We start from the raw sequence: 7457 nt of genomic DNA, 5'->3' as shown, positions 1-7457 counted from the left end.
TGAAGTATTTGCATATATATAAATACATATATGCACATTTATATTTATAATATTAATTTCATTATATCGAATGGTCTGGGGAGAAAGGAAATTTTGTTCATTTTATAATCTTGTTTCTTATGCCTGACATAATAATGGCAGCTTTTTTTTATCTTTTTTTTTTTTTTTTTGACAGATAGAGTTAGACAGTGAGAGGTAGAGACAGAGAGAGAAGTCTTCCTTCTGTTGGTTAACCCCACAAATGACCACCATGGCCAGTGTTGCGCTGATCCAAAGCCAGGAGCCAGGTGCTTCCTCCTGGTTTCCCATGCGGGTGCAGAGCCCAAGCACTGGGGCCATCCTCCACTGCCTTCCCAGGCTACAGCAGAGAGCTGGACTGGAAGAGGAGCAACTGAGACTAGAACCAGCACCCATATGGGATGCTGGAGCCGCAGGCAGAGGATTAACCAAGTGAGCCACGTGCCGGCCCCATGGCAGCTTTTAATTACAGATGAAATTACTGAATATGCTTCCAAGCTTGATAATTTGCGTGTGAAATACAAGTCTTCTTACTTATTGTTTTAGGACTGTTCTGCCTTTAAACATCTTATAACTGACATAATACATAAAAAGTTCTTAATATAGGAACTGACACAGAGTAAACTTTTATTAAATAATCAATATCATATGATTAATGTCCTATTTTAGCTTTAAGGAATTTATCATTGATCTCCTTTAGATAATCAGACCTTCCTACTTAATATTGAAGCCTTAGTTTACATTCTATGTACAGTGTTCTGATCTCAAAGCAAAGATATGTGATACTAGCATGTAGAGTTATCTCCTGGGATAAAAATAGTACAAAGTTAGCAAATTATCAGTTACTAGAAGACTTGATTCCATGTATTTCCCAAAATAGGTCTCCTAGCTTGAATGTATTACAGTGCAATAAGAGAAAAACATGGAACTTCCTATAATAACTATAGGCATAAAATAATAAAATACTGACAGGTGTATTCTGCCTGAGTCACAAATAACAGTAGCACAGAGTTAGATTTTAGTAAAGTCTTAAAAGATGAGTAGATAGGTGATAAACCACACTTAAACAAACAGAAAACACAGTGGCAATACATTGATGGGTTATATAGAAACTCATTTTAGACTCTGAGTGACCAAGTAATGGGGTTGTCAAGGGCAGGGTGTAAAGGATTGTGAAACTTTCAAAGTAACAGGGACTCGTTACAAGGTCATTAAATCTTATATTGAGGAGCAACTTATTATTGACAAAACCCACATGAGGATATTTATATTCTAGAAGAATAACTAAAGAGAAAAGTCATGTCAGGGTAGAGAATGATTTCATAGCTGTTGTAATGATATTTGATGAAGACAAATAATCATGGCCTTGGAACAGAGTAGAGAGATGTGAATACTGAGGTAGAGTATTGCCAAAGTAAGAGGAAGCACAGTCCGCAGGATGTCTTCATATCTGACACGAGGTTTGGGGGTTCCCAAAACATGTTCAGTTTCACGGGTTCACTAGAGTGACTCATAGAACACCCTGGCATGTTATGGTTATGATGACTATAGGGACAGAGTATGAAATTAAGATCAGGTAAGGAGGGGCCGGTGCTGTGGCATAGTGGGTAAAGCTGCCACCTGCAGTGCCGGTGTCCCATGTGGGTGCAGGTTCTAGTCCCGGCTGCTCCACTTCCGATCCAGCTCTATGCTATGGCCTGGGAAAGCAGTAGAAGATGGCCCAAGTCCTTGTGCCCCTGCACTCTCATGGGAGACCCTGAGTAAGCTCCTGGCTCCAGATTGGCTCAGCTCCAGCTATTGTGGCCATTTGGGGAGTAAACCAGCAGATGGAAGACCTCTCTCTCTCTTTCTCTCTCTCTCTCAACTCTTTCAAGTAAATAAATAAAATCTTTAAAAAAAATCAGAGATAAGGACGTTTCCAAATGTGGAGTAGTCACATGCTCTCTTCCTAATGTTAATTCTTCCTGGCAACACTGTTTGACAGTACATTTGGGATATTACCAAATTGAGAAGTATACTTGAGCATTGGTGGTTCAATTAAATAGGCAAGCTGACTGCCCATGAGACTGATTTTATTGTCTGGTTCCTCTGGAGATGAACTGATACCACATAGCTCAGAGCCTAACCATAAATCCCATTGTTAGACTTCTTAGCATGCCTAGGCCCTCAATCAATACAAGCACTGTTTTCAAGCTTGACACTCCCAAAGCCTAGAGCATATCTTTCAGAAGCCAAGCAAATGACAGACTTCTCTTGGGGAAAGTTTCAGTTCTTTCTTATATGTACTGTATCAACACATCTTCATATCTGACATCACACAGATCTTAATAGTGATCTTAATAGTGCAGGAATAACATGATTTGAGGAGTCTAAAAGAATTTTCATTTCTAGATTCTCTAAGCACTGGATTGTTGCCTTAACATTTGAATATAAGTCAATGGAAACTTTAAGTGATTGGTAGGGATAAGAAGTTGATTTTAAAATTTAATGGAACCTCTCTTTTCCAGCTGGAACCATGGAGGGTGCCAAAGAGAAGAAGGTGGTTCCTGCTGTGCCAGAAACCCTGAAGAAAAAGGGGAGGAATTTCGCAGAGCTGACGATCAAGCGCCTGAGGAAGAAGTTTGCCCAAAAGATGCTTCGAAAGGCAAGGAGGAAGCTTATCTATGAGAAAGCGAAGCCCTATCACAAGGAATACAGGCAGATGTACAGAACTGAAATTCAGATGGCGAGGATGGCAAGAAAAGCTGGCAACTTCTACGTACCTGCAGAACCCAAGTTGGCAATTGTCATCAGGATCAGAGGTATCAATGGTGTGAGCCCCAAAGTCCGAAAAGTGCTGCAGCTTCTTTGCCTGCGCCAGATCTTCAATGGCACCTTTGTTAAGCTCAACAAGGCCTCCATTAACATGCTGAGGATTGTGGAGCCATATATTACATGGGGGTACCCAAATTTGAAGTCAGTAAATGAACTAATTTACAACCGTGGCTATGGCAAAATCAATAAGAAGCGAATTGCTTTGACAGATAACACTCTGCCCGCTCTCTTGGTAAATACAATATCATCTGCATGGAGGATCTGATTCACGAGATCTACACTATGGGGAAACACTTCAAGGAAGCAAATAATTTCCTGTGGCCCTTCAAGTTATCTTCTCCCCGAGGTGGGATGAAGAAAAAGACCACCCATTTTGTAGAGGGTGGGGATGCTGACAACAGGGAAGACCAAATCAACAGACTTATTAGAAGGATGAACTAAGGTGTCTCCTATGGTATTTTTGTAATCTGGTCAGACAATAAACGGCAACTACAGTCAAATTGAAATAAACTGTTGTATTGGTAAAAAAAAATCTAATGGAACCCAAAATTTACAAAGAATCAGTTTTGTGATTCCCACTGAATTAAGTGGAGAACATAAGTTGCAAAAGAGGAAAATGAAGCCAAGAAGAGAAAAAGTCAAGAAAGAAGGGAGAGAGAAGAAATATTTGAATCTAGTTGTCATTACAATACAGAAACTGTCTTATCTACTCATGAAGTGACACACATTACTAACATTGCTCAGAGTGATTACATTGCTAATAGTAATTATGATTCTAATTTTATTTTTTATAATTTTTATTCCGATGACTCTAATTTTTCTTACCCAAAATAACTAAGATGTTTTTATTAACTTTTATATTCAGGTTTTATATTTAGGTTTATGATCAATTTTGAGTTGAATTTTAGGTATTGTATGACGAAATGCAGAGGTTCATTTTTTTCCCCAAATGGATATTCATTTATTCCAGCATCAGAATTCTTTCTTTGCTTCACTAAACTCCAATTTCCAAACTAGAATATGGAGAGATCCATTTGACCCTTTAATATATGATGGATTGATTGCATTATGGGAAAACTTGATATGCAGTAGGAATACAGAACCTTTCCTTCAGAGAGAGACATTATTTCTCAGTGGGCTGTTTTCTGTGCACTCATCCTTTAAAATAGAGTTAAGAACAAAGTATCATAGTGTCTTTGATCACAAAACATGTAGAAATGCATGCAAAACTCAGTATTATTAACTCTAGATGGTAAGCACATGAATGATGATGGTTTGAAATTTTTCTAAATTAATAATGAGAAAAATTAATGTTGCAAAGAAACAGATTCTACTTTGCTGGAATATGCAAAATAATGTGTTTAGGCTTCATGATGTTTCTTCAAATGGTAAAAATTGGAATAGCAGCTTGGGAAAGAAATTAAAAACAATTCTTGAAGTATCTTCAAAAATTTGTGCCAAGTGAGTATTATGAAAAACTGTGTATGGATTTCAAAGCTTTTTTATGCTAACTTATTATAACATGCCTGGGTAAAAACTAATTTGAAGCATTAAGAAGAAAAAGGCATCAGTTTGAAAAGAACTAGCAGAGCAGCATGTTTTGCTAAAATTTAAACGTTTAAAATTGAATGTATATACACCAATTTTAGGATGAAACTTGAGTGGAGTGGTGGTGAAATCACTGATGCTTTACTAAAAGCTTGTGGGGAATTTCTCCCCAAAGAAATCAGGAGATTGTAAATGAGTATCTTGTTTTAAGGAGGTACAAGACAGTGTTCAAGATGAAGCTGTACAGCAGTGAACAATTCACATCAATTTATGAAAAAAAGTATTCTTGTTGCAGCCCTAATTCAATAAAACCCCACAATTAATGGCAGAAGTAATAATCAACATCATAGACATAATTGGTTCCCATTATATAATTCTGAAGTGGAGTTAACTCTCTTTTGGGCAGGTGCCAAAACTCTTGTGTACAAATCACCAGCAAAGAAACAGAGCTTTTGATGGAGATTTTTTTTTAAAGATTTATTTATTTATTTGAAAATCATCATTACACATAAAAGAGAAGGAGAAGCAGAGAGACAGAGACAGAGAGAGAGAGAGATTGATTGATTGATTGATTGCCTGCAATGGCCAGAGCTGCGCCCATCTGAAGCCAGGATCCAGGAGCCTCTTCCATGTCTCCCACGTAGGTACAGAGTTACAAGCACTTGGACCATCTTCCCCTGCTTTCTCAGGCCATAGCAGAGAGCTGGATCAGAATTGGAGCAGCCAGGACACAAGCCAGGGGCCATATGGGATGCTGGCTCTGCAAGCTGTGACCTTACTCGCTATGCCACAGCGCCGGCCCTGATGGAGATTTTTTTTTTAAAGATCTATTTATTTATTTGAAAGTCAGAGTTACACACAGAGAGAAGGAGAGGCAGAGAGAGAGAGAGAGAGAGGTCTTCCATCCATTGGTTCACTCCCCAGATGGCTGCAATGGCTGGAGCTGCACCAATCCGAAGCCAGGAACTTCTTCCAGGTCTCCCACCTTGGTGCAGGGGCCCAAGGACTTGGGCCATCTTCCACTGCTTTCCCAGGCCTTACCAGAGAGCTGGATCAGAACTGGAGCAGCCAGGACGTGAAACGGACGTGAAAACATCCCATATGGGATGCTTTACCTGCTACGCCATAGCGCTTGCCCCTTGATAGAGATTTTAAACAATTGGAACCATAATCTTCAAGCATTTCACTGATGAATTGGAACAGGAGATGAAACATGGGTTCATTAGTGTGTTCCTGAATACAAGGCATAAAGCAATAGCTATCGAGAGGTGAAAATGGTCCATGACAGTAAAAATGAACTGGTCAAGAGCAAAGGTCTGGAGCTTGCTTTTCTGTTTTTTTTTTTTTTTTTTTTTTTTTTTTTTTTTTTTTTGACAGGCAGAGTGGACAGTGAGAGAGAGAGACAGAGAGAGAAAGGTCTTCCTTTGCTGTTGGTTCACCCTCCAATGGCCGCCGCTGCAGCCGGCGCACCGCGCTGATCCGATGGCAGGAGCCAGGATCCAGGTGCTTTTCCTGGTCTCCCATGGGGTGCAGGGCCCAAGCACCTGGGCCATCCTCCACTGCACTCCCTGGCCATAGCAGAGAGCTGGCCTGGAAGAGGGGCAACCGGGACAGAATCCGGCGCCCCGACCGGGACTAGAACCCGGTGTGCCGGCGCCGCAAGGTGGAGGATTAGTCTATTGAGCCACGGCGCCGGCCTGGAGCTTGCTTTTCATGCAGTGGGTAAGGCTCTGCTTAGGACACCCCATATTGGAGTGCCTGAGTTTGAGTCCCCATTTCCTGCCTGTGTGCACCTTCGGATCAAGTACATGGATCCCTCTCACCCCTTTGAGAAACTCACACAGGGTTCTTGGCTCCTGGCTTCAGGCTGTCCCAGCCCTGGCCATTGTAGGCATTTGGCTAGTGAGCCACTGGATAGAATGATTTTTCTCCTCATTGTCTCTGTTTATCTTGTTCTGACTTTCAAATAAACAAACATAAGCATTTCAAAAAAAGGCCAATGATCTTGGCAACAGTTTTTTGAGGATTCTCAAACTGTTGTGCTTTTTTACTTTCTGGAAGGCTAAAGAATTATAGCATCCACCAGTTAAGCAAGTGTTTGAAAAAGTTAGCTCAAATTTGACTGCAAAAATGCCACAATGCTTCACCAGGGAGACCTTCTTCACCATCTTAATACTGCTGCTCATTCCTCAGATAGGGGCACTTTTACAAGCGTTTACATAGGAAGGCATTAGGTGTCACTTCACAGTACTGATTTGACTCCTTCTGAATTCTTTTTGTTTCTTAATCTTTTGAAAGTGAGCATTTAAAGGGCACCCATTTTCCCCTCAGGTAATAATGTAGGACTTCATTGGTAGGAATAGATTCCCAGGACCCTCAGTTCTTTAGGAGTGGACTCAGTGGGTGACATCAGTATGTATAAAAGTGGTCTTCAACTAGACGAAGATTATGTTGAGAAATAAAATGTATATATTTCACTTTTGTTATTCATTTACATTTACATGAAATTTTTAAGGTATCTTCATTGCAGTAAATATTTCTGAAGTTGAAAAGGTAATTCTGAATTCCAAAGTTGAGATTTTGTGTTCAGGAAAATCACTTTGGCCTCATAGCATGTTATTTATGTAAGTCAACTAGATTTGCGTGTATCTCAGAATAGAATGTGAATATATTAACCAAAGCCTATTATTGAGCCAAAGTGCTTTTCTACTGTGGGTTTATGAGAATTCAAGAAGCATTATGGTCATATTTATTTTATATTCTTAATTATGTACTACTTCATGTACTTCCATCTCCTATTTTCACTGACTCCAAAATACAGTTAATCAGTGAGTTTTGGCCTCTCCCCCAGATATGGCTTTGGACCTTCTATAAATATTTATCATTTGGGGAAAATACCTCCATTAGTTTACCACACCATGCAGTGTGAATAATTTAACTTTAGTTACCGCTTGAATCCTAAAACAGAATGGTCTTACTGGAATACCTGTTGAAATCCCTCGTAATTTCCCATAGTTTATTACTTTTTGATGTCTCACAGTTTTTTAGCTATGTGTGATAGGAACATTTCAGGAATT

General features: G+C 39.7%; 1 pseudogene; it reads left to right on the top strand.

Annotated features, from left to right (window-relative positions):
• The first annotated feature begins 2524 nt into the window (after positions 1 to 2524).
• Positions 2525 to 3449, top strand: LOC100356223 (large ribosomal subunit protein uL30 pseudogene; annotated as a pseudogene).
• The last annotated feature ends 4008 nt before the right edge of the window (positions 3450 to 7457 follow it).

This window comes from Oryctolagus cuniculus, chromosome 15 (genome assembly GCF_051225735.1).
Source record: "Oryctolagus cuniculus isolate XC-2025 breed Fujian yellow rabbit chromosome 15, ASM5122573v1, whole genome shotgun sequence".
Taxonomy (NCBI): Eukaryota; Metazoa; Chordata; class Mammalia; order Lagomorpha; family Leporidae; genus Oryctolagus; species Oryctolagus cuniculus.
The sequence above is the reverse complement of the archived record's forward strand: the minus strand, read 5'-3'. Positions and strand labels throughout refer to the sequence as shown.